The 27,144-nt window shown below is 44.4% G+C and overlaps 1 long non-coding RNA gene across 2 annotated transcripts in view; it reads left to right on the plus strand.

Moving 5' to 3' along the window:
• LOC137854818 (uncharacterized) overlaps positions 1-27,144 on the plus strand; it is a 55,861-nt gene that overhangs the window by 27,604 nt on the left and 1,113 nt on the right. For both annotated transcript variants that reach the window (XR_011095408.1, XR_011095410.1), the window contains 2 exons: positions 8,318-8,710; positions 21,833-21,959. This is a non-coding gene — a long non-coding RNA (uncharacterized lncRNA). The remainder of the gene's footprint in view (positions 1-8,317; positions 8,711-21,832; positions 21,960-27,144) is intronic.

Here is a 27,144-nt window from a genome sequence, read left to right on the forward strand (position 1 = left end):
ATGGATGGATGGATGGAGCTACAGCCCCCTGCCACCTGCTGAAATACACAAGCCCAGAGCCTTTGCCATTTGTACCAGAACATTAAGAAGTTATATCAGGGCAGATGTCTGCAGAGCATGTAGTCAGAGGTTTCAACCTTCATAATTTATTGAGTGCTAATGAATGATCAATCAATGATTATGTGGGTGCTCTACTAACTGCTAGTGCTACATAGGCTGTTCAGGTTTTTGGGGGCAGGTACAGCCCACACAGCCCAAACTTCAGTGGTGGCTTGGGTACCATTTCTAAGCAGATGCTGTGGATATGTCCTCAGTGGGGTGTGTGGCTGCACACACCACTGTGTCCAGTCAGCCCACGCATTGTTTCTATGAAAGCTTCATTAAAATGTTCCTACCAAAAACCTCTAGAGGTAGAAAATGAAGTGTAATGATGAAGATAGAGCCATGCCTGCTCAATCTGTCCTATTGCTGGCATGCCCAACTTGTTGGGTTGCACAGACACAAAGAGGTTTTCAACCTCCTCAACTAGATGCTAGACCAAAGGCTGAGACCCAACTTCTGGCTGCAAATCCTGGAAGTGTTTTATGGTATCTCCATCTGAGATAAACATTGTGATCTCCCTTGCAAACTCAAGCCCAACAGGAGCGGCTGATCCAACAAGTCAGGTATCCTAAGGGTTGCTTGACATTCAGCCAAGAGAGCTGCACCTTCCCTGGGGAGGGACTCTATCAAGGAGTGTAGGGATAGGAGAAAGGGTAATGGCTTTAAACTAAAAGAGGGGAGATTTAGATTAGATATTAGGAAGAAATTATTTACTCTGAGAGTGGTGAGGCACTGGAACAGGCTGCCCAGAGAAACTGTGGATGCCCCATCCCTGGAAGTGCTCAAGGCCAGGTTGGATGGGGCTTTGAGCAACCTGGTCTGGTGGAAATTATATGATTCTCTGACTCTATGATGTAATAGACAATGTAGGGTTGGGTGTGAACACCCAGAGCTGTGTCCCACCACCCCTCTGGTCACTCCAGATGCTGCAGCATGTCGACACGCAAGACCAGGTTCATTCAAAGCACCAAGAGATTTTCAGGGCTCAGATCACATCGTGCTGCAGCCATTAGGGGCATGATACATTTCTCCTAAATCTTGATGCCTGCTCTATCTGAACTAGGAACTGCAAATTCCCTCTCTGATTCGTACATAGAAGAAGACACTTCTGAGATTTGGCTCATTTTAAAGTAGATTTGTAAGATGGTGAGACAAATTCCACTCACAGAGCCCTGCAGCTGACCCCCACAAGCAGAACAGGCCCATGATGCCATTCTCTGTTCCTTATGCCTATTGAAAGAAGAACTGCATCTGTTGGCTATTTTTCACTAAAAAAAAAAAAAAAAAGGAAAAAAAAAACTTTGTTTTTGTACAAGTAAGTATTAAAGGAAGTAAAGAGAAGAACTGAAAATTATTAGACTCATCGTTCTGCTGCAAATATATTAGTAATTAGACTTGGACAGATGTTGCTTTTGTTTCCTTTTTTTAATTTAATTTTATTTTTTTTTTCTCCAAATGACTCTGCCTGCCTTCAGGCTACAAATTCCACATTTTGGAGTGGTGGTGACAGGGAGGTGATACCTGTGGGGCTGTGTATATGTGCAAGCTAGATTCCTGCGTAAACGCTCCCTCAGACTGGAATCCCAACTGACGGATGAATTAATTGGAGTAAAAGAGATGATTTCGACTGTGTTTTTCCAAAGAAGGAGATCTTTAACACAACTCTCCATCCTTCCCTTACCAGCCTAAAAGGATATCATTGTCTCAGAAGACAGGCAAGCCATATTCCAGATGTCCAAAGTATTCGAAAGAGGATGTTTATTAATGACCTGGGGACTGAAGATAAACAGGCTGCACAAAAATATCCGCAGTGATACAATGGTGAAGTTGACCTTTGCCTGCCAGAGGTCTGGGCAGCCCAGGGAACCTCCTGGTAGGGGTGCACAGGCTCAGAGCTTCTCCTTACACACTCCTATAGGTAATAACAGATTGCAGTGCTGCAGCCAAGGAATACAGACCTGCTGGCGAAGTGTCTTCTCCCATTGTATGCTACATGATCAATTATAATGAGAGAAAATGCTGGCCTCATCGCTCACGTCAAATGGAGCAACCAATCCATCTTCGCGTAACAAACACTGCCACGAGGACAAAGGGAGGTTTTACCAGTTTTTCCTTTTGGACGCCCATAATTTATAAACCCGTTGCAATATTTCTGCTGCATCGACATCCATGCGAAAGCGGTAACCACAGTAGAAGAAATATCCCTTTCCCTTGGCTTCACATCCCCCTGCCTGACACATAAAACCTCCCAGCTCACAATCAATAATGCATGTGCTGAGAGGGCTGCAATCCTGCTCCCCCATCCCCACAAACACATTCCTGTGGGGAAACACAGACAGTTTCCAATTGCACACCCTCAAATCTGGTGGGGCTGGGGCTCTGTGATAACCGTGGAGGTGAGCTGCCCGTGTCAAGGACAGGCTGCTGTCCTGCCCACCCAATGCATTAAGTGCTGTCAGCTCCAGGTGATTTCATGCATTGCAGGAGTATGCATGATGCAGGAAAAGTGCAGCTCCATCCGCCTGCCCTTCGGGGTGGCCTTATGCCATCTCTTTGGCTTCAAGCTGAGGATGGCTCAGCCTGTACCAGTGTCAGTGGAGGGAGCAGTAAATGGTCTCCTGCTAACTGTGTGATGGCTCCTGCACCCTTTTGGAGTGAGTTTAAATAAACCTATAACCTCAGAAATAAAATAAAATCAAAATTATGTGAATAAATAAACTTTAAGTAAACTCAAAACCATAAGATCAAGCTCTTCAGATCAAGCTCTTCCAACCATGAACAAGGAACATGCAAGGATGTTCCCTCTTTGCTGTTGAAGCTCACTGGTGATACATGGGTGTACAGAAATTCATGGACCTTGGTCTTAGCTGAGACCTACCCACTGGTAATCACTGCACAAACCAGGAATCATCCAATGGGGATATGTCAGTTTCCATCTTGTGTGGTCACAAACAGCTTCTGTGGTTTGTTCCTGTGTTCTGGTAGCAAAGGGTTAACACAACCTTTATGTTCCAGACATACTGAGCCTAACATCCAACAGTTTTGAATAGGAAAAAAAAAAATAAAAAAAAAAATAATAAAAAGATAAAAATCTTCTGATGGAAATGCTTGGCAAACAGCAAAGTACAATGGAATGACCCACTTGGGAACATTGCATATTTGACCTCCTCAAAATCATATGAACAATACTTCCCCATCTCATCAACCATTTGTATCATTTACCTGCTGTTTGCACTCTTCCCAGGCTAACAGGAGTTAGCTGGAATTCAACAGCATTTCCGTATGTTCCTAAAGACTGACCCAATATCATCATTTCTGCCGGTGCCTTTAACTCATCTGGAAGAAGCAGTTTCATGTTTGGCTGGAGTGAAGGCCTGTTGTTTCAGAAGAGACCAGTTTATCCAGACTGCTCGTGCATCACCAGTTTAAGGGCCCCTCAGCAAACATGCCATTTTGTCTGCAATCTGTACAGTGTTTACCTAACCTATTTCTCAAGCTCTCCCAGGAGGAAATGCTAAACATTATCATCAGTTGACACAGGTTAACTCTTCTGCTTAATACATCCCCACAAGAGGTATTACAAACAAACACGTATCAGCTGGCTTTAAGCAGGGAAATAACTCAGGCCCCCAATGCAAGCTTTGTCCAGCTGTATTCATGCTTCATTTAAATTTCTACCTTGAGGTCAAAAGTTGAAAAAAAAAAAAAAAAGTCTTCTTAGTATTGTATTTGTAATGTTCTTATTGGCAATGAGCTGAGCTGGCTGGATCATTGAACTAATCCTTGTATTCACTGAGTGGAAACTCCAAAACGTTGACAAAGTGCTTCTATTTAATCTCAAGGAATGCTTTTCGTTCTAAACCAGAGGCATCTAAGACATTACAAATTATACCAAAAGGCTTCCAGTTTTATCACAGCAGCCTGATATCTGGAAGAGAGAAGATCCAACATAGAACTGTTTGAGAATTTTTCAACTTTTTTTTTATTTTATTATTATTTTTTTTATGTTACATATCAGCCTTTCAAAATGGAAGGTTTTAATGGAAATACATTAGTTTGGGTCAAATAAAGATTTGTAGCTCCACAGTAAACTTGGCAGTCAGTCACTCCCAAGTGAATACTCTGCTCACTCAGTAAAAGAGAATGGGTTCAAGACTCTGTTTTGCTTTATTCAGAGCAAAGATTACTCTTGAAATGCCAATCTCAGGCAAGTGTTGGGATGCACCATCCTAATAACACTACGGTAAATTATGTCCATGTTTTGGGAGATCTTGAGCAAGAGCTGAGGTGTCAGAAGGGAGCAGTGGTGGAGCAAAGCTCCCTGTGCCATCACCCAAAGAAGAACTCAAGTAGCCAGAGACCGCAGGCTCAAGTAAAGGAAGCTCCTTTACTTGGACTTACACATGGACTCATTCCCTATCTTTTCTGAAACCAACCACAGCAACTCAAATTTGGGGATTTTAGGCTCCTTTTGGGATTCTATTTTCTTTCTCTACTCAGTGTTGTGTGACACTGAGCATCATTCTTTGGAGGAGCCTGTAAAGCTGCCACTGGGGACCTGGTTGTCCTTGGAAACAGGTTATAATTTCAGCATGTTTCCAAATGAACAAGAAATATTTGGAGATGGAACTGAAGAATTTGTGTGGCAGAAAGCACGGCTGCTAACCTTGTGCTTTAAAGCTGCCAGGGAAAGCTTAGTTTCATGAGGAGGTAAGGAAAATCTTCTTTGATGAAACAAAAAATTCCAGCCAAGAACATTTGCAACCTCTTCAACAGAATACGAGCCATGCTGTAATTAAGTCTCTTCTGGATGCTTTAAGACGTGCAAAGTGAGAGGGTCCCTGGCATGACAGTAGTGATGCATTTTGTTTGGCAAAATGCCTCTCGGAGTGGATCTCAGCTCTTAAGTGCTATTTTCCCTACAGAGAACTTCGAGCCTTGATATAGCAGCCTCCAGCGAACAGAAAAAGGGGCACCTTTCCTCTGAGCAGATTAGCAGCAGTTAGTTAGGGTGGAAACACAATGAACACATTTCTTTCAGTCCGTGGCTGGTTTCCAAAACCCAAACAGTCCTTTAAAAGGGAAGCACTGCAAGGCTGTCTGTGTTTGCACTCCAGATTTAAATATGCTAGCGTTCAGCTAGGCTTGTAGTTATGTACCAGGTGAAGGTCAGAGAAAAATCAAACTTAAATTTTGTGCTTAAAGAAATTCAGGTACCTTTTCTAATGAGTTTATCTCAGACTTTCCAAAGACCGACATGCACCACAGCAAAGCTGCAGGCCACTGGTATAAACAGCACAGGCCAGGGTGCCGCTGTCTTATCAGAGCACAAGCATCTGAAATCTTTTTCCCGCAGAGAGGAAGGCTCACATTAAGGAAGAATACTGGAATACTGATGATACTTTTAACATTAGGGCTCTGCATCTTCAAGGATGAGCACGGGACTCTGGCTGCTCAGCTCAGTGGTTTTCATTCATTCAGAACACTGCAAGGACTTGAGGCAGCAGACCTGCTCCCTGCTAGAAGTGTGCTGTTCCAATAGCACACTTTTTTTCCAGCATATTTGTTTTCAGCATATTTGTTTTTCCAGCATATTTGTTCCAGCAGATAGACAAGTGTTCAGTTTAGAGGTGTTTATGCTTTGGCCAGCAGCTGCCTAGAGTCCCCTCTTCCCCAAACACATGTACATGTGTAAGGAGCACACCAGGTTTACAAGGAATTTATTAAATCTTGCTTCTGCACTACAGGTTTTATTAACTCGGATAGTTATTCCAGTGTTGCAAATTATAACATTACTCATCCTTTCTCCTCTCCTCCCCACATTTTTCTCTTTCAGCCTGTTTCTTCCTTCACCTTCCATCTTCTCACTTGCTTTGAGATCAGTGGTATGAGCAGCTCCTAAGTTTCGCAATCCAATTGCAGTTTGCCAGTGTGACCCCATGAAAATGCTTGCACTGTGAGCAGAAGGTGTCAGTAATAGAAGGGTTGTACATTAGGCAGAGAGAAAAACTTCATTTAAGACTTGTGTCTTAACAAAGATGCTCATCAGGAGGAACCATTGCCTTTCTTTAAAGAAAGCAATGATGAAGCAGTAGGAGTGAAGTGAGGAAAAAACCTTGCAGGGATTGCACAGCATTTGTCACAGTAGACAGCAGTGAGCTGTGCCAGTGATGTTCAGCTTGTTCATTTTTAATTTTTCCTCATCTATTTATCAGAATTCATTTATACTGGCATTAATCAGGAATTAGCTGCTGCTCTACAATTACATGGCAAGATGGCTATTTCTCATGGGAATCAACTGCTGCCTCTGCCTAGTGTCTGGCAAAAATGCCTGGGCTGGAAGAGAAAATGCCATGTCCGGCTGCATTGAATCTGTACTTCTGTTGGGACTCAATTCTACCCATGCAGAGAGGGAGGCCTGGGGGTAGGAAATCAGCCTGCACCCTCCTGGGGCATTGCCTCCCCTCGGGGGTCTGTCCTATTCTGATCCAAACATTCGCAAAGCAGCTGTGTGGTTCCTAAACCCAGCTGCTTTTCCAGGTTGCAAGAAAGGCTGTCTCACAAAGACCTGCCTTGGTATGGGTCATCCTAGCTAGGCTTTTCTCCATCCCAGGGAGCTCCCACTGGGCTAAGCCATGCTAAAGCTGGGGTTGATGTGCAGAGGAATACAGCCATCTGTTATGATGCCTGACTTAGGCACTTGAATTTGAAGTCTACATCCCGTTGTGGTTTCAACTGGGAAAAAGAAACCATCGCAGAACGATTCTAGCAATTGGATCATTTTTCAAATGTTGACACCTTGAGCCAGTGTAGGCATAAAACAAGGAGGGAACACCCTTCTGGATGTGATGTATAAGACTGGCTATCCCCAAAACCAGGCCTCATCATGAGGGGCTTTTTACTGAGATAGTGCTGTTCCTTTAAGTCAAACACATTTTGGTTCATAGCACTATTAACAAATTGCATTTAAAACTGTTCCACTCATTGTAATTACTCCATCATCCCTCGTGGCTAACTCCTCATCCCGCCTTTTTATGAGCCATCCATAAATACAAAATGATTTATCCAAGTACCACCATGTTGTAAACTTGGTCACGTGGAACTGTTGATGAGGGACATCCATAAAGTTTAATTATGCCATTGATTCTTGCTAAAATATTAACTTGAAGCTGGCTGAAGAGTCCTCCACTTACTTCAAATCAAATGAAGGTATAAAATGTCCTGTACTTTAAGGATGTGCAGCATGTACTTTTCAAGTGGTAATCTACAGGGAAAATCTTTCATTGCCTGCTATAAAGATAACCTCCTGTATTAGGATTCAACGTGAAGAGTTATAAAAGTCAGAGCCAGAAAGGATCTATTAATTCACCTCCTGTTTCTCTGCCAATATGAGCTTCTTCCAAAAAATGTATTATTGAAGGTTATTGGTGTAGCTAAGCTTTCAAAAGGACCGGCTAATGGGGATTCCATAACTCTCTTTGGATGATGTCCTCCAAGCTAATAGACATTGGCTTTGGAAAAAGCACTTCTGACATTTAATCTGCAGCTTTTTTTTTTTCATTTTTTTTTTTAATTCTCTGTTTAACTTCATTGCTTCCAGTTATACCTGCTTGAATCAGCTTGTATTTTGGCTCTCCAGTCCTGGTGTTGCACAATCTCCAGCAGGGAGCTCTTCTACCATTGTCTGACTATTGTCTGACTAGCCCAGATGCTTGGATCAGTTTTTCAGAGCTGGTTGAGGGATTCAGCCACAGCTGTAATGGAGAAGACCAGTAATGGACCAGAAGATTCAGCCATATAATTCTTTATTTTTGTGGGTGTTGTGTAGTTACCACTCTGAATTGGCTTTGAAAACCTCAGGTGTTTGGTTCTTCCTGTCATTCCGCAGGAAACACATCCTTCCCAGCAGCCAATTTGGTTTTCTTTATGTTTTCTGAGTCCCCTCTAATGTCTACTATTTCCCTAATATCACTGTCAATTCAGTGACTAGGCCAACTTCCAAATTACTTAAGGCGACTCCTTATGTATTGTGTTTTGTGCATGGGTGTTCGTATGCATAGACACGTATGTGTACCTGCATAAATCCATGCATGTACCGGCATGAGCACACAGGGTTTGTCTTATTTGTGTCTATAAGCAAGTCAAAATTCTTTGGACTAGCATTTATGGGAGGGATCTCTTGACTTCCACAAAACATTTTTTTTCCTCTGCACAGAATAATAGACATTGGACATAGGATGAGATATGAAGATGTCTAAGCCAACAGCACCAAAATGGTAATGACCTTTCTGCCTGTTTTGTTTATGACACATCCCCACAAAGCCAGACTACGTATTGCTCCTGGGGGCAGAGCAGTTTTGCTTCTTGCATCCTTGATCTCCTCATGTCCAAAGCTCCTAAAGACTCCTCTGTAGGCTGTCTTGGAAGAACCATGGATATCCTAATAGTGAAAAAAAACAACACACATGTTGGTTGGAGAAACTTGCAGAGACAATGAGGAGCACCAAAGAGCTGACTTGGGATTCACCTGGCCCGGGTGCACAAGCTTTGTCTTTCAGTACAAATGGCTCAGTTACTTTGGAAGGCAGAACAGTCATGACCAGCAGAGGTAAGCACCACTGCAAGCAGCAAGACAAAAATGGGAATTGGGTGCTCCTGAAGATGTATTGGGTGTGACACATATATGAAACCCAGGTATATTAGCCTTGCAATAGACTGCAGCAGCACGTCCCTGCTGTTGGGAGATTTCAATAACACGGTAAAACATCACAGATGTAATTCGAAACTATTCAGACTCATATCCTTGAGTTTATCACCTAAAGGCCTCAATATTGGATCTAAAATGATTTCCAGCAGCCAGAGAAGATGCATGGCAAACCTGGGCTGTATGAGTAAGTCCTCAGCAGCTCCTGCTTTAATGACTTGCTCATGAAAATAAATTGACAGATGACAGGCTCCCACCTCTGGAACAGAAAGGTTGCTGCTTTAATTAAACTTCTTAATTGGCACGGCCATCTCCTCCCACCCAAAGCAGACACTGAATAAACATAGAATGTCACCTCATCCTTCCTATAAACAGACACCTAGCCATTCCAGAAAATCAATGACAATGATTAAGAGAGCTCTCATTCCTCGCTCTTACCTACATTTTACTTTCCACACTGAGTGTATTGACTAAATGTCTCATCCCAGAAGGTTATGTGTACAGGCTTTCCGCAGAGCGCACCAGCAAAGTTTCTTGTTAGAGGCAGGTTTTGCTGCTCAAATTCGTAGCAAGCATCTTCCTTCACTGTTTGCAGTACAAGCCCTGTGGGTCCAGCAAAAGATATTCTGTCCTCAGAGACCTTCTGGTGTCTGAGACAGACAAAAATGGCCAGAGAAGAAGAAGTGAGGTGAATTTTGCAAGTTAAGGGGATGAATGGCAAACACAGAACTTCTCTGCTAAGTAGTACTGTCTCTCAGAGCTACCTATGAAAAACCCACAGCAGGGTCCCCCCTTTACTGTCCTCTATGCAGAAAATTTCCTCCTCTGAGAGGTCAGGTCAGTCACCCTACCACCCCGCATCTCAGCAAATTTGGCACCTGTGAGACCATTGTTGCAGTGTCTGAAGAGCAGCCATAAGAAATAGACCAAAACAAACAAATGAAACCCTTCCTGAATGTGTAAAAGTCCAGAGAATTGATGAAGGCTTGTTGGACCAGCCATCCCCGTCTGCCCCAGCTGCTCTGCGTGGTCCTGGTGATGTTCAGATCTGGGCTTGCGTCACAACGTGATGCAAAGCAGATGGAGCTCAGCGGTGAATCTGGCTACCAGGACTCAATTTCTAAAGAGCAATCTTCTTGAAGAGCTTTTTATTTATTTAAATCGCTAGTTGACCCAAATTAAGAGCTTTTACTGTTGACAATACTTCTTTGTGCATTAATGTACTATTGGTGTATTATTAGTCAAAGTCTTTTTTTTCTTTGTATCTTTAAAAAGTTTTATTTATTCATTAGAATTTTATAACTAATTTTTCTCACACAGACCTGGGGAGGTGTCACAAGAATCACCAGTGAAATGTGCTCCAGCAAGTGTCAGAATGTGTCTATATACCTTTTTCACAAATTGATTTGATTCTGTATCAGTTAGCCAGACCTTCACCACATCTCCTCCTTGCTCCAGTTACCTGCAGGACTCAGAAACCTACTCAGCATATTACAGCTTCACAGATTACTGCATGTCAGCAGAACCATGGTGGTTTGCTGCTGGAAAGAAGTACTGAGGCAGGTTTTAAACCTCCATAAAAGAGGTTTGTGCTACGGTGCACATGCAGATGTCTGCAGATGGATGCTTGAGCTCCACCAGCATCAGCTGATGGATGTAGTTCATGGAGCTTCTGTAATTCAGCAGTACATCTGAGACATGAGGGGTTGTGTATCTGCATATATGTACATATCAAAGTCACAGAAAGGGCTGAGTTTGGAAATCATGTAGTTCAAGCCCCTGCTCAGAGCAGGGTCAGTGACAGCAGGTTGCTCAGGGCTACTCAGGTGGGTTTTGAATGTCTCCAGAGGGTAAGACTGACTCCACAATCTCACCACAACCAGCTGCGGTGGCAGAGCAGCACTTGCACTAATGCAATGTACCTGGTTGCTGCAGTCCTTTGCTCCCACAGGGATGGTGAAGGCAATGCCCCTGCCTCTCTGCTGTCCTCCAGTGAGGGGGAACTCCTTTCCTGGTGTAGATACACTGCTGGCATATATACACAACATACATATGCAAATTCTCACCCACAGAGCTACCAAAATCATTAGGAGCCTGCATGCCTTTGAAATCAGTCATGGCTTGAGACCTTTGCAGATGTGGAACTTGTCTGTAGGGCTCCCACCACTGTGGCCTAAACCTCCCATGATCTCAATCACATTTTCTGCACAGTGATATAGGAAAACAAGCTTAAATGATTTGTCCCTGTCTGAGACACAACAGGGACATCAGCCTGCTTCACTTGAGCCCCAAACCTGAAACACTGTCTCATTTCCTCTCTCCGTTCCTGTACCACCTATAATTAATTGGCAGCTTTAAAGAAGGAGAAATTGGCACATGCGTCCAACTTCAAACTGCAAACATTGGGAATGGATTCAAACCATTTGGTCCAAATAACCCTGGATCTGTATGCAAACTTTGCAGATGATGCCTAAAAAGCAGGACAGATTTGTAAATTGTGCTTCAGGAGACATCTCAGAGCTCCTGATGCTTCTGCTGGAGGATTAGAATAGTGCTGGGGATTTTGCCTTTTGGGTTGTTAGGTCATGACTAACTAGCAGATAAAAAACAAGCTATGTAATATTATGGTTGATGCATATGGGGCTGAATGACTTGGCTGAAAGGCAAGTGTCAAAAGTAGCACTGAAAGAGAGCAGCTGCTTCACTGCACCATTCCTCCTCCTGCCCAACAGCTGGGGCTTCTCAGCTGCTCCCCAAATCCCTGACTAAGAGACTTACCCACTGTGAGAGCACAGCAGGTACTGCAGGGTGAAATAGTTCATTTTTTTTCTGCCTTTTGACATGCAAAGACTTTGCCCTGACTTCTTATATGGATATATATATCCTATCCAACTGCAGGCTTTGTGTGTTGTGTATACGTATATTTATATATATATTTTAACATGGAAACACTGCCCTACACCTTTGGGCTACATTACAGAGGACATGAACTATGCTAGTTAGGGAGTGATAACACTTTTAAATCAACATAGACATGCAAGCACTTTAGCTAATCCTACCTACAGCATAAGATGCCTGTAATGCTCATTTCTTGTATCGAAATATCTAGCTATCAACCACCTTTACAAGATATAGCTATATTTCCACTTGAAGGCTATATTGATAGTGATAAATTAATCTAAGTTTTCAGTGTGTTTAGACCATACATCATGGGAACTCCCATCCCAAATATTTTCAACCCACCATGGTGCTTTTCTGCTTTATTTTGTTTTCAGGCTTTGGTCTTTGGTCAATTCTATAATAGAGATTTCTGTAGAGCAAACATAGGGCTCCTGACAATAGATTTCCTTTTCTTAATTAGTTTTTTGCACAAATGCTTGCAGGTAGCACTAATGCCTTCCAGGATCTGTAGACCACAGGCTGAAAAACACTGATTTAATAAACAAGATACTACTAATAGGTAAGACAAACAAACATGGGTAAAGCAGAAAGAAGTAAACTGAATGTGCAGAGTTATTAACCAGGGCAATTACCACAATTCCTTGCCTTCCAAACCATCTTCAGGGTACAGTTTATTATATACATTGTGGAACCCCCCTTTTGAAATTTATATTTCATTTTTTCACAAGCTTGAATTTTTAATAGCATGTGTGAGCACTGTTTCTCGTGGTCATTATGGGCAGGCTTTCCCAAAAAGGATTTAGGAAGTGAGGAAACTGGGCTGGGGGCCCCTGTGGTTCGGTTTGACCAGTCTCTGCTGTCATAAGCCACCGGGACAGACGAATTGCCAGGTCTCATCTCTGCCTGCAGTGCTCCTCCTGGCAGGCTGCAGCTGAAGCCCTCTCCTCCCATGATTAGAAAACTCCTTTTAATTTCCAGTCTAAGGTTATCTGTGGCTGGCTGGTGCACATTTGTTCTGGTGCCAACATTTGCCTTTAGCTTACATAGGTTTTCCCTTTGGTGTTTATCTGTCTCTTGATGTATTAACAGCGCAAATGAATTGCCTCTCAGCCGTTGCTTTACCAGACTGACCCGGCCAGATTAATTCAATTCCCTCTCACTGCACGTGCTTGCTGCTCCCTCCAACATCTCAGTGCCTTCCTCACACTCCAGCCTGTTCCAGTTTGAATGGATTTTCCTGAGCTAAGACCAGGATAACACACATTTTTTGCCAGAAACAGGTGTAAGGGAGGACAAACCAGCTTTTGCTGTCTCAGAAGTCTCTTCTGGTGCAACCTGTGACAACGTTTGGTGCCTTGTGTGAGTGTGCAATGTGGCTGCTGGCGGCTGCTTTGCAGCTGAACAAAGCTCTCCACCTTGCTGCAAAAAAAGCCACTAAAGTCCTGGGCTACATCCCCGGCAGGCCAGCATTGTCTGTGAGTATCATTAGCACTCGCCTGTTTTCTGTTCCATAAGAAAACTAACTAAAATTGGCTCCAAGGAATTTCACCGGTTATGTCTCCCCTCTCCTAACGTTTTCCTTCCAGCAGAACCTGTTGTGTTTGTTCGTGGCTGTTTCCGGAGGGACCTTCAGTTTGAAAACCAGTCCCTGCTTCTTCCAACACAAACAATAATTTCCCATGTGGCTCTTTTATCAAAAGTGTTGCTGAAGTCCAGACAGATTAGATCTAAAGCATTTCCCATGTCTAAAAAAGCCCATGGAGTACTTTGTTTACTGTTTTATTATTTTTTTTTCTTTCCTTATCACCAAAAAGCTATCGAGTTAGTCTGACTCAAGTGACCTTGGTAAAACCCAGTTATATTTTTATCATATTTTTTCCTTTACTTGTATGTCTTCAGTCCTTCCTTCAAAATCAGTTTACATGTTAGCTGAAATGTGTGCTGAACATGTCCAGGCCTTTTTCTCTGAATTTCTGTGAATGTAGTCCCCAGAGCCCAGCCTCAGGAGGTCTGAAATTCTCCCTGCTTTTCAGAATCATAGAATCATATAGGCTGGAAAAGACCTCCAGGATCATCTAGTCCAACTGTCAAGCACCCTTAAGAAACAAGGTGGCTTTAGGAAGTCAATGGTAGGCAGCAGTAAGACCCAGAGTGGGCATCATGTCAGGTGTGTTGACCCCAAGGCTCCTCTCTAAAAACCCTTGCATTTAATGGGAGATATTCTCTGCATAACATTCCCTTCATTTTGTGTAGTTAGGAAGAAAGTAAAGTCTGCACAGGGCATTTTAGTGCAAGCATAGAAACATCAAGCACAGGCTGCAAGGGCTCATCACCCACCATGCTTTTACCTTGCCCACGTCAGGCTGCATCACTTCCGTGGTGTGGAAACTCTCAGCATCACTTTTTATCAAGCTAAAGGTCTGGTTGAGGCAAAAACAAGACAAAAATCAGTTATGGGATAATCTCCCTTGTACTTTGCATTTAAGCACATATCTCCTTCCTTCTTCTTGGAGGTTTTGTGGTCCATCGTGGATCCTTGGACTTGGCGTGGCCATGCTTTGTTGTGAAGTGTTTGCAAAGACACATGCACACAGTGCACTGGGCACGAATGGGTTTGTAAAATGGATGTGTGCAGAAGCGCAGGGCCAGCACTGCTGCTGCTGAGCCCGAGGCAGGAGAGGCGGCAGTGCCCGTGGCTCTGCTGCGAGCTGCCTTGGAGCCTGGTCTGGAAACACCCACGTTCGGTCGGGAGCTGCAGTCCCTTTTCAGGAGATGCAGGGGATGTGCCAAGGGCTGGAAGGGCTCCTGAATGATTTATTTCAAGTCCCCCACATTTCAGGTTTCACCCCCTTTGCTGGCAAACCGCTGTCTCAACCACCACCGCTCCACAGTATAGAGTATATGCATAGACATACACACAGATATGTGCATATAAAAGGTGCTGTGCCCGAGCAGCCCCCTGCCTCTGTGTCCACCCAGCCCCACGGCTCTGGGCACAACACTACACGGCACAGAGGCTGTGGGTGAGCTCCATCCCCACTATCCGTCCGGGGCAGGCTGGGCTCCAAAACTCCGCTGCCCTTCATCTGGGACAAAGGAGCTCTTTCCCTGTTTAGTTGGAGGGTAGCTATGGCAACATCACACAAAGACATCTCAATAGCTGGCTGGGGCCAGAGCAGCCCCTGTCTCGCAGGCAGACAGTGTGCGCTGGTGCTCGGGCTGTGCTGCGTGTGGACAAAGCGGTGTTTATTGCCTGGGATGGGGCCCCTGGCTGAAAATGCCCGGTAGCTGGAAGAGAAGGCGAGCGGTGCAGTTGTGGACAAATGGGACTTTTCAAGGGATGTCCATGAATAGGTCTTGTAATGGGTAATGAAAGAAGCAGCGGAGAGGGAGGGAAGGAAATGAATGAGCGGAGGCTGCAGCAGCTGAAGGAAAGCTCGTTGTGGGAGCTTTAGGCTCACTGAGTTATGGCTTGTCTGTCTGGGAAAGTTGCACTGATACAGCTTTCCTTTTTGTCTCCTGTGAGCTGCCTGGTGGCCACACACAGATGGAAACATTGCCTTTTCTTTTTTTCCATGTGAGATCTGGGCTTCCCTGCTTTGTGCTGTAAAAACAAGGGTGCAGCCACTGCAAAGCTCTGCCGGGCAGCCACCAGCGTGCACGTGCACCATCGCTGCCCACGGAGCTTATCAGGGGAGCTTATCAGGGGAGCCCCCTCCTCCCCTTTTCTCCTCTCCTCTCCTCTCCCTAATCTCCTACACCACTTTAGGGGGATGATTCTGACAAAATCAGACATTGCCTTGCCCTCTGGGCACAGACCTCTCTGGATCCCTCTCTGCTCTTGCCATGGCCCTGTCTGGAGCAATCCCCAGATGCACCAGTCAAGAAGGCCAAAAGCAGTGGGGTGGAGGACGTCTGCCCTCCCAGCTGCATAGTGGTGGATATGGTGGTCTAAACCAGCAAGCATCTTTCTTCTGCACGCTGTTGACACCATTCCTCCCTCCAAATCCTGCTGTGCCCTAGACCATGAGGTAAGGCAGAGCAACCCTAAAAAGCCACGTAAAGGCTGCAGGACCAGCAGCCCCTGTACAGGACTATCTGTCTGGCATTAGCCCCATCACCTCTTGGGGACAAGCCAGTTGGTGCTCAGCTTTGGTGCCTCCACCTGCTCTCCTCACTCACACAGCACCTCACAAGGCGGCACGCTTAACTCAGCCTTGTGAGTGCATGATGGTGATGTATGGCTTGGGCTGGGGAACCACTCAGGAATGCAGGGAGCTCAAAAAAAGCCTGAATATAATGCTAGCAAAGAACTCATTTTATATGTTTGCTGCTTCAGAAGGCTGATGTAGCAGCAAGCTGTTTGCAAGGCAATGGCAATTCATCACTCAAAAATATGTTAATATATTAGATTGGATAGTTTATGTTTCATCTATGCTTCTCTGCATTTCCATAGGTAATCTCCTGCCGTTGACACCAACAGGCGAAAGTCTTACCTGAAAAAAGGGATCAAATGAGCTCTCATTTAAGGTGAAAATCAGCTGCTGTGAAAAGCGTGCAGCCCTCTCACACCACATCTCACCAAGGCCTCTCAGAGCACTAACACCCCTCGGTTTGCTGAAGGAGTGTGCTGACAAGTCGGAGGTGCTCCAGGGACAGGGGCAGGGGACAGAGCAGGACATCCATGATGCCCCTCAACCTGGTCACAATGGAATCAAAACAAATTAGAGGAGCTGAGGATGAGCACTGAGGTTACCTATCCCTGCTGCTGGATTTGCTGCCTTGCCTCAGCCACATTCCTGCCTGCCACACAGGTGAAGACATTTTTTTTATCTGGGCAGCAGCAGCATGGCTGTGATGTGGGGTTCTTTGCTCCCTATGGGATCAGGACTCACCTTTCCCTGGTGTTTTCAGCCAAATTTCATGCAGGGAACCAGGCTCTAAGGTGCAAACTTCCAAAAAACCCCATGGGCACCAAGCAGCAGAAGAGGGGCTGAGCAAACCCCCAGAGCAAAAGACCACGGGACTTTCATCTCACCTGCATACCAGAGGGCAGGATAGGGCCGGGGTCTCCTGACAGCCACAGCAGCAGTGTGTGTGTATTTGGGATTGATGGCACCTGTGTGTTTGGGGCTGATGGCACTGGCCATGCACCCACACCATGGGTATGTCCATGAGCCTGGGGCTGTCCCAGCTGCCTGGTGGGCCAGCAGAGCAATGCCCAAACCCTGCTTTCTGAGGCACCAGGCCTCAAAAAGGGCTTCCCACCCCTTTCTGGCAGGCAGGACCGTTCCCACCAGCCCGGTGCCCCTCAGTACAGCCAAGGCTCACGTTTTTAACTTTGCACATCAGACCATCGGGTGGTGGCAGGGCTCTGGCTCTGTGCAGGCAGAGGCCCACCCCCAGCCCTCAGGCCACCACAAGCTGCAGGGCACTCCCGGTCAGGCTCGTCCTGGCTTTTCCTGTTGACCAGAGGAGGGGAAGGCTGCTCTTATCTAAAGGTCAGCGAGGAGACAGCACACAAACACTGCCGTCTCTGGCTTGTCACCGTGCACGTTGCACAGATGCTGAAATCAGGCTGGCTGGGGGCTGCGGGACGGTTGTGGGGTTTGGGAAGGGTTATGTTTTGTTCCAGAGAAAGATGCGTTGGCTGTGGTAAACGCTGAAGGTTTTAGGGACTTTTCCTCTGCTGGTTAGATGAAAGGGGGGAAAAGGAGGTCTGGAACTTGTAGCCCTGAATAACTTAATGGTCATGATCTGTACTTTGAAGCAAGATAATAAAAGACATCTTTTTATGCTATTCATTTCAGGAGCCTTTACTCTTCAGCCAGGATTTTTCTGCCTGCTGGGAACAGCCCGATGGAAAAAGTTTTAAAACTTTCAGAAATCCTGTCTGAGATTTTTACTTTGTTCTTTACCTCTGAGGTTTATGTAGCATTGGTGCAGCCTTATCCGTCAGACAGGACAATAAATATCAAGAACCTCCAGGTCACACAGGGACCAAGCTGCCAGCCGAGAGCTCAACTGATTTCTCGTAAATCCCAGATGCTGCCCCGGAACGATTTAAACACCAGAATGTTTTTAAAAGTTTTTGAGAACTTGACTCTCAAGCTCTGCCTAACTCCTGAAGGTGCCAAAATTCAGTAAAAAATCCAAGAGCATGCCTTGGTGACGGGCTGCTCATCGTTTCTGCCGCATGCTGCAACATCTGACATTTGATTCTGGGGGACATCTAGGGAGCCTGTAGATATGTAGGAAAGCTGAGTCCTAAAGAAGGGTTTGAAGTAGCCTGCATGCCCAAGGGACACTGAAATGAGGCATGGGTCAGGAATTGCCTTTTAGGTACCAAAGAGCCTTGGAGAGAAGTGAGGGAGGGCAGGGGCACTTCTGCTTTCCCAGACACAGGCAGGTTTAGGTGTAAGGTGGACTTAGCTAAATTCATGTATCTAGGCACTCAGTGGAGGATTTGGGTTCTTCAAAACACCTGAGGTAAAATCCTGAGTTGCCTGTGCAGTTCAGGTACCTCCATGGAAAGGCAGCAACTGCAGATATGTTTTCAGACCCCCAGATCTAAACGCGAGTAAGACCAAAACCCCAGCACCAACTTGGACTCCTACATCTTTTCCTTAGTTTTGCCTTATTTTTCAATCATTTGGAGACTAAATGCAGATCATCTCAGCTCTCTACCAGATGTAGAGCTCTACTACTATTTCAATTATTAATGAAGGCAAGATACAGCTTTTCCAAAGAGCTTCTGAAAATCAATAGTACTTTTTTACAATGATACGTCTTTACAGTGGTAGGTCAATAAGGAAGAAATACCCAAAGCCTTCAGGGACAAAACTGCCTTCTTACCTGAAGCACTGAATTTTATGTGACAAAGTTCAGTAAGATAAGTGAACGTATGAATAATTTGGAGGATGTGTCACCACCACGTCACCTGTTTCAAAGAGCTGTGATATATGTTCTTCAGGGCTATTAAACTGATTGATGGCAACAATGAATTATTTGGAGGTCTGAGATGTTTTAAGAATTTTAGCATGAGAGAATTACTGATCTTAATTTCTTATAGGAGCTCTTACACTGTTATTTTTTGTTATTCTGCTTGAAAGCCAAAGCCATCTGGTGAATACGAACAGCAAGGCATCTTTTAGGTAACCTGTTATTAAGCCCAACTATCAGTATTCAGGCTTGTCATGTGAGAATAAGTAATGATTTCAGAAAAATATGCGAAACTCTCCTGTAAACTCTTATTAGTAATAAATCACTTTTTTCATTATTTCAGGAATGCTTTGTTTGATTAAAAAGTCAACATCTATATTAATCTGACTCCAGTTTGGGAATGCATATAAAACTCTTACAACATGTGCCTGCTTCCATTAACTTCAGTGAGAATGAAAGATATGCCTAGTTTTTTTCCTAATTTTGGATGCCTTCCCAAGGTGGAATGTATGTTTGTGAGCCATCACTTACCCTGGTTCCCCACCGATAGGTACAGGAAGGAAAGGCAAAGAGGTATTCCATATTCATGCTATTAAATTTAGGCACCTCCACTGGAGGGTGGAACATCTCCTGGTGTTCCCTAAGAGGAGAATGATCTCCTGATGTTCCCCACACCATTAATTGGGGTGGGGAGCTGGCAGAGCAGGTTTCATAATGGCTCGATCTGCCTTCTTGTGCCAAAGAACCTCACTTCTCCAGCTCTTCCCAGCGTATTCCTTTAAGCTTTGAGATTTTCTACAAGGCCGCAGCTGTTTGCTCGGGCTGTGTTTACCCAGTCCATCCCTGGCTCAGGGGAATCTCCGGCAATGCGTTACCTTGGAAAAAACCCTGCTGGACCTCCCCCATCCCGCCCCCGCTTCCCTCTGCACCCCCGGACGGATGTTGTCTGCTCTGAGTGCCTTGTCGATATCAAGAGCTGGGAGATATTTTAGGATTTATCTTACAGACTTCCTATTTTCCTGCTTCTCTCTTTATATGTAAGCTTTATCACCAGTTTAGGTAAAAGCCTGTCCTTCTCAGCTTTAAAGCCAGATAAACAATGGCCTAATAACCCTGTTATTCCACTATTTTAGTTTATATTACCCCCTATATCATCCCTGCAAGTAAAAGTCATTTCTCTATTAGTGACATCAATCATAAGCATTCAGATCTTTTTTATTAATCCCGCCGTCCTAAGATACTTGGTTTTATTTTTGTCATTTTTATCCTTCTATGTTTTGTAACTTTTTTGAAACTGAAATGACATGGCATGAATTCACTTCTCCATTAATTGAAGGATAGTGTTGGAATTCAGTGCTTTGCAATTTTTTTTCCCATTTCCAGCAGAGGGGCCTCAATAGCCAGGAACAAATCACACAATAAATCCATCTTGTTTCAGCTGTCTTTAAAATGGGAAGAATGTTTGCCGATGCCTTATTGCTGCTCATTTCAAACATAACACCTTGTACAGCCTTGGGTGAAGGGCACTGAATAAAAATGTAGCTGGACCTAGGAAAAAAACAATGTGTAGAGGATAGATAGTGAGCTGGGTGATGAGAAGGACAATGGGATGTCTCAGTAGAAGGCCCAGGAAAAATGTCCATTAACACAGCTCATACACATGTGGCAGGTACACCTCATGTGTTCACAGGAGCTTGAGTGAGAGGAGCAAAAGTAAGGTAAACCAGAACTTCTGGAGTGGGCTTGTTTTTCCCTAAAATGATCAGGTCTTTCCTTGGTGATATTAATGTGGGATTTCCTTACTTTAACATGAAAAGCTACCATAGTAAAATTGATTACCATTCAACAAGTATCTAGAAACACTTCTAGCTTCATAAAAGCAATATTTCATTTCCAAAGATTCATTTTGTTTTGTTTTTTTCCTTCACTGGGCTTGGGACCAGGTTCCTGGAGATAAAATTCTCACAATGGGTGTGAAGCCACATCTGAGACAGGGATTATGTGTAGCAAGCCTTCCCACAGCAATACAGCAGGGCAGAAAGGGGGAAGATAAAGGATTCTATATCCAGGAGAAATCACGTTTATCTCAAAGTGACAAGCAAGTGTGAGAACAACGCTCTTTATTTTATCTAACAGCAATCCTTTCTCATCTCCTTTGCAGAATACTTTCAGTGGCCAACTGGGCTGTGTCCTGGAAAACTGTATTAGCAGATTAATTAGTAATGGATTTTTAACAATAGTGTAGAAGATATGCATAGGAGAGAAAGATCAGGCAGTTGAATTGAATTATTATACTCGCATAGGTTTTTAGATTGACTACTTTATGCTTTTGATTAAATTATTATAATTTATGTGCTTTTCAAGTAGCAATCTTCTCTGAGAGATTATTTTCTTTTGACCCATCTCCATATAGAATTATTTCCATGGCAACAGTTTGAGCGATTTGAGAAAGAAACAAAATTATGAACTCCCATTACCATCGGGTTAAAAAACTAGTTGGATTTTAAAGCAAAAATACTGAATATTTTGGCCTTATGAAACGTAAAGAATATCCTTTGAAAAAGTCACAGCTCTATAAGAAGGAAATTCAAACTTGATCTTTCATTATTTCTTTGTAGCAAAAATGTTGTTTTCAAAAAGGGGTTATAAACACACTATTAACATTAGACCTAATAAATCTAACGTCTCTCTCCACTTGAAAGTCTCTTTGAAAGTAATGGGACATAAAAGCTCCATTACTTCTGAGTCAGCAGACTGATAAATCAATACGTAATAACTGCTATTTGGCATTTTCTCGTAATTTCCTCAGCGTTGGAATGTTTAGATAATGTTTTAAATGTAAGGCATAAATTAGAGAAATTAGATAAGCCAGGAGGGACAGATGACATTCACCTTAAGGTATGAGAGGGACCAGGTGAAGCAATCCTTGCAATGCTAGCAATTATCTTGGAGTGCGCAACGATGGTGGAAGAGGAGATCCCAGCAGGCTGGAAAAGAGCAAACAAGGAGGAAAGGGGGAAGGACATGGACCAAGAGAATTACAGACCAGCCAGGCTTGCTGTGGCACCCAGAAAGATTCTGTCATGAATCATTCATAAACACCTGAAGAATAAACAAAAATATATCCAAAGTAGATTTTTCCAAAACAAATCGTGAACTCAATGTGACTCCTTTCTTTAACAGGATAACTGGCCCAATGAGCAGAAAAGGAGTAGCTGGTGTGCTGCATCGTGACTTCAGAAACGCTTTTGCCACTGCTGGATGACGCACTTGGACACTAAGAAAGAGGGAAAGATTAAATCATGGTGAGGTGGGTGCTGAACTGCTTGAGAAATGGCACCCAAAGGCAAGCTGTCAATAGTTCTCTCTAATTAATTTTTCTTTACAAAGTTTGCAGAGATTTTAGTCGATATTTTTTTCACTGCCAATTCAGACAATGGCGTAGAGGACACACTTCCATTTGTGGAAGTCCCAGGAGGGAAATTTGCAAGCCTGCTTGAGGTCTGCAGCAGGACTCAGAGCAATCTGTAAGTCGGGGGAGAAGTACAACCAATTAAATTCAGTAACACACTAATATGGGACCAAATGTGCAAATAGAAAGCTGGCAGCAAAGCAGCAACCACTTGTCCCCCCAAAAAACAGACTGTACCCCCCAAACATGAGATGACATTAGATAGAAGATAAAATGGGTTGCATCAGTAGGAAGCCAGTTGTTAGTGAGGATTGGGCTCATGTGCTAAATCCAATGTAAGAAAGGTTGGCTACTGTCCAGAAAGGGACATAGGCTTAAGGAATTTGAGTCGAGGGAATGTTAAACAGGTTGCCCTGGAGAGGAGAGGATAGAGCCTAGAGAAGCTGGCAGCAGGCTCTCTGAACGTGACAGGGAGGACAGCAAGCAGTTTTTTCTGTCCGTCTGGTGGCACCAGGCAAAACATACTTGATTGAAGTTGCCGCAAAACAACATTTGGATGAGACATTAGGAAAATCTTTCTAACAGTAAAGCAGCAGAGCAGCAGGAGGAGCTGCCTGGGAAGTTCCTGAACCTCTTCTACTGGAGAACTTCAACAGCAGGTTGGACAAGCCTTCACCAGGGACAGTCTAGATGTGCAAGTTCCTGCCCAGAAACTGGCTGAGCAGAGGTAAGGACTACTAGAGCCAGCTGTGTTGGATTGTGCATGCATGGAGAGTCACCTACCTGCTGAGTGTGGGAAGGTGCAACTGGATGATTCAGTCCTCTCCTGTCTGAAAGTTTTCTTCATATTCAGTGGAGGCTTTCTTCTCCATCACTCAGAGGTCAACAGAAAAGATCTGGAATCAGGAGAGGTGCCAGGATCATGTTTTAACCCCACAAGACCGCAGGCTTGACCTGGTGAAGTCCTCTTGATGCAAACTCCCTGGACGAAAAGAATCCGTGCCTCTCACACCTCTTCAGAGCTCAGCTCCTAAACTCACAGGACACCTTATCACCAGGGCATAGGCAAGACCTCAGAAACTTAGATTTATAACTACTACGTTTTAGGAGCTATCATTACCTACCTGCTCTGCTTTGGGTATGTATTTCTGTACTTACATGCTTTGCTGAACAGGGCCCAGAGGGAGAAGATAAGCGCCAGGAGCTCAAATTTGCCTGAAGGCTTCTCAAGGCACTTGCAGGATTTACCTGGAGTTTCATTAGCCAAAAACTCTGTCACTTAGGCAGGCTCTGGGCGCCTAATCTGATCCCAGCAATAAAGTACAGATTCAGCTATCAAGAACAGATTCACGATGCTGTAATTGCTCATTATTATGCGTTATAAGCACACCGTGCCCCTTGGGCAGAGCGACTGCTGGGGCGAGCAGCTCTCCTGCTGTAAGGTAATCAAAGCTTATGCAAAAGGGTCTGCTGAGAAGACTCAGGCTGTGTAATCCCTGCCGGTAAGCGACTGAAAACAGAACTTCCTGCCGAGCCCATTTAATCCAGCCAGATGAAATTCATTTTGGATGGTTTCCGTTTCTCAAATCGCAGTGGACAGGGGAAGAAGCATCTTATCAGGTTGGAGGGAGAATAACTCTCTTGTACAATTTTTAGAAACAGACATTGCTGCGTTCACAAAAGATCTTTTCTTCTTCTTCTAAGATGTTTCTTCCTTTTTTGTAACTTTTTGGGCCTGCCTAGGAACTCTTTTCAAATTCTAATCCTTTAATCTCAGTGTGATAAAGTTCCTCTTAAAAGTTAGTGTTAGAAGAGCTCTTAAAAGTTGCTTGGAATGCACGCAGCCTTTCATAAAAAATCCAACTCATGTTTATGTCTTCTTCGGACTAATTTAAATCATGTTGCCTGCTACAAGGGGGCCAGAGCCAGGATGGCTGCAAGTGAACCAGGGAGGCTTGCTCTAACCGCTGCTAAACTTCCCTATTTTGTGGTAACAGCATGCTGAGGATTACATACTTTGGGGGGAAAAATTTGGCTGTGTGGGAGAAATGTGAACTGGATTGTTTTTAATGTCAAAGGCTTGTGTTCATACAATGTTTTGCATTTTTCAAGGTCCAGAAAAAACATATATAGGTTAATTGGCATCTCCAGCAGGATGCAATTCTGGTTTAATTCTGCTCCTACCAAAGTAGGGTACTGGCTGAGCTTGACCAAAGCTTAATGAAAATACTAAAGTAACCTGTGGGGAGGTTGGGCTGCTGCCTGCTCTGGGTCAGTGAATGCTGCCCCTTCCCACATGGAGGCATTAGGGACAGCCCATGGTATCAGCAGCTCAGGGACAGCACACCTCCCAAATGGGGCTGCTCAGAAACATGACCTTACCAAGATGTTTGCCTAGCTAAGGAGGGTAAATATTATAAAAAAGGCTGCTGGAAGCAGTGATGTGTATCACATAGACTGGGATGTTTGCTGGTGGGGGTCTCAGCACTGCTCAAAGACCATGGGAATCAGTGGGGTTTGGTGCCAGGACCTGGCATATCCCCCCTTGTGTCAGGAGCTTGCCACCCTGGCCTAGAACTCGAGGTAGCTCATCTCACTGAAAGCCCTTTTTGGAAGTTTTCTTATGTGAATTTACCTCCATAGTGATGGGTCCTGCCATGCACAGGGTTCCTGCTGGCTCTGTGAGAGATCTAGAGCACTGCAACAAAAAGCCCTGAAAGCCTTTCTATGCCAGCACAGCCCTGCATCTGTGCTCCTCCACTGCTGGAGAAGAGCACTGTCATGTGCTAAAGTCTTCTGGGAACAACAAAAAATTGCTACTGAGTATTTGAAAAGCACATATTTTTTTTTTTTTTTTCTCCCCCATTTACATTCAATAAAAAAGCCTTGCTTCAGACCAGGCTCGTCCTTTGTACCTCAGCAATAACTTTACAGTCAGTGAATTTATTTCTATGGAATGAGGTCCTGGACCTATTCTTGATAGCCTGTTCTTCCTTCCCCAGTCAAAAGACCAAGATTCCCCCAGGCCCACAGCCATGCAAGTCAGAGAGCTCCTGCCTCTCTCTTCCCCTCCACGCTCTAAAGGCCAGCTGGCTGCCGAGGTTTTGTCTCTGTGAGGATGGGGAACTCTCCAGCATCAATCTCCTAACAATCTCGTAAACAACACCAGATTCTCATGTTTCATTTTCACCAGGAAGATGAGTTTTTGTGCTGCGGTAGATGAAGATGGAAGTTGGAGTGAGACCACAGCCAGGTCACCAACGTGGAAGTGCTTTTACCCACCTTCCCTTTGTTTGCTGAACTTAGGAACAGTAATAGGTGAAGTCAGACTGCTTTCAGAAGAGCTAGGGCACCAGTTCAACAAGAACAAAATATTTAATTAAAAAGTGCTCAGTAAGACAAAAAAAAAATAAAAAAAATCCTCCAAAACCAGCTTAGAGGTGAAGGGTAACAAACTGTTATCCATGCCAAAGGCAAACCAGAACTAACTGGAGCCTACAAAGACACAGGCTCAGTCTCCAGCAGCAAGGAGCATTGTTCTGCAGCTCTCCAGCAGGGACCGTGATGTTGCTTTGGGACCCGATCCAGTCCCTGCACCAGCCCCCATTTTGGGGTTGAGTGCGGATTTCTGTTCACTGGGTTTCGGGAGGGTGCTTGAAGTTTGGAGGAGTTTTCCACCAATAGTCCTGGGTAAATTCATCCCTTCCACACCATTTCTGGCAAATGAGAGGTTGGGTTTCATGTGGTCTTGTAGTAGCTAAAGGGCCACGTGGGAAAGTGGCAGGCATCCATGTGCCTTTGTGTCACTTGTGCTGCATCTGGATTTAAGCAGGAGCCTTTCAAAGCCAGGGTTTAAATGCAGTATTTAAGGCTGTTTTGTCCAAGAACAGTAAATGTCAAGAACTGCCGGTTAGTTACTGCAGTTGGACTTGGCTGGCAGGTTTTCTTTGTAGAGCTCAGATTTACTCACCCTCTGTCCTGAGATGTGAGATCGTGGCCAATATTTGTGTGCCCCCTGGGGCTGTGAAAGGCAACACCGCTCTGTGTGGCAAGGTGGCAGCTGGCTCTTTGTGGATCCTGGTGGTGGGGTTTTGGTTCTTGGTTTAGCTGCTGAGTTATATGAAACTGCCTGAAGCACAGCCCAGCGCAGTAATTAATTATGCAGGCAAGGTTTTATGCTCTTGGGACACATTTTGTTCCCATCCAAAACTGAAGATGTACTGCAAACTGCCTTACCAAGAGACTTCCCTGCTGTTGGTCACCCTGTCTTCATCCCCAAAAAACATACCAAAGTGCACCAAGCTCTGCCAAGCCAGATGTTGTCTTATCCATTTCTCTCCAAACCTGGGGAGTCAGGAAGGCTTCCATCATTTACAACCCTGAGCCTTGAGCCTTACCTACCAGCTTGTAGCTCCTGTGGGGTGAAAGGAGGTTTATCCCCCAATTATCTATTAAAAAAGAATAGTGTTACAGAGGAAAATCCTTCGACGGAACATAGCACATTCACATGTAGTTTGTGCTGTGCATGCCCAGATAGCAGCTCCTGAGGCTTTGGATGCAAGAGGGCATCATGACCTGTAAGTAGTGTGGGTATAACATGGCACCTGGAAAAACAGTCCAGTGCCCAAATTTGATTATTCTATGAATTTAGGCCCCAAACCTAGCGTACACTGCACTTTAGCTGCCTTGACAGTGTTTTGCTTATCCCGCTTCTGAGAGTTCCCACCTTCCCCAAATGGAAATTATATTCCCAGGTATTAACACACCTGTCGATGTGCTTTCCTTTAGTGTAAATTATCTGTGAAATGGTGTTAATTAACTGATGCAGAGTAACTTTGGCTGCTTGCTTACCTCTCATCAGAAGACAAGCCTGCAACTGCAAGGATAATAGTGGTTTGTTCATTGCGTGTTGGCACTTCTAAAAATGGTTGGCAGTGTTTGTTCAGAAATTGGGAAGGGATCTAATGATCCAGAACTAATCTAATTTGCACAGATATTTTACTTTAAATGCTACCTTGAACAAAATTTAAATTCTGCAGAAATGCTTAGGAAGGTAGAGAAGATGAGATTGAGATAATGGAGA

Source organism: Anas acuta, chromosome 3, assembly GCF_963932015.1.
Source record: "Anas acuta chromosome 3, bAnaAcu1.1, whole genome shotgun sequence".
NCBI classification, from domain to species: domain Eukaryota; kingdom Metazoa; phylum Chordata; class Aves; order Anseriformes; family Anatidae; genus Anas; species Anas acuta.